This window comes from Habropoda laboriosa, unplaced genomic scaffold (assembly GCF_001263275.1).
Source record: "Habropoda laboriosa isolate 0110345459 unplaced genomic scaffold, ASM126327v1 scaffold14, whole genome shotgun sequence".
NCBI classification, from domain to species: Eukaryota; Metazoa; Arthropoda; class Insecta; order Hymenoptera; family Apidae; genus Habropoda; species Habropoda laboriosa.
The window spans coordinates 1,082,157-1,082,969 of NW_017100137.1; positions in this window are offsets into that span (position 1 = coordinate 1,082,157).

Genomic DNA, 813 nt, shown 5'->3' on the forward strand with positions numbered 1-813 from the left:
CTCGAATTAATTCTGAACTTAATAACCTTTTCAAACCTGAATCTTAATAATTTTCTTACCGATAACGTTTTACCACTAAAATTGAAATAATTTAGAGTCCAATAGAAAATTTATTAAACTTAAATTCAGTCATTTAAATTATTTTAATTAAAAATTTGATAAGTTAAATTTTTCCCCTCATCCTACTACTATTTCTGCAGTCTCACGTAATTCCAAATTTAAACAATTTTTCGAACCCGAATCTTAATAATTTTGATTCCAGTCGACAAATAATTTTTCACCAGTAGATTTGAAGTAATTCAGAGTCCAATAAAAGTATCTCGTTTCACCTGATATCAGCTCAAATGCTACTCTCCAATGCGATCTACTTTTTCTAAATTAATAGAAATATTTCCACGAGCTGAAACTAAAAGTTACATGAAAAACTAAGCCTGTAACGAATAAATTTCTCAAGTTACTTATTTGAATAAATTCACGGGTAATTTAAATAAAGAAAATTGCTTTTTACTCGAATGGTCAAATGAACAAGCACCCTCTGCCAAGTGTCCTAGGTTGTTCGTTTTCATGGGACACACGTGAGCTCTCGAAATGCACGAACGTGTTTGCAAAGTATTTACGTTAAACATTCGCTCTAATCTCGACTACTCACCACTCTATCGAGGGTTTAAATCGATCTCTGCGCGGGAAGGACCAGTCTCTTGTTAACTAGGATAACGTTTATCGTCGGGCGAAATATTGCACTGAAAATATCTATCGTCTTAACTATGTTATTGTTAGAATCTAATGTAACGCAACTCTGTAAATATATATTAT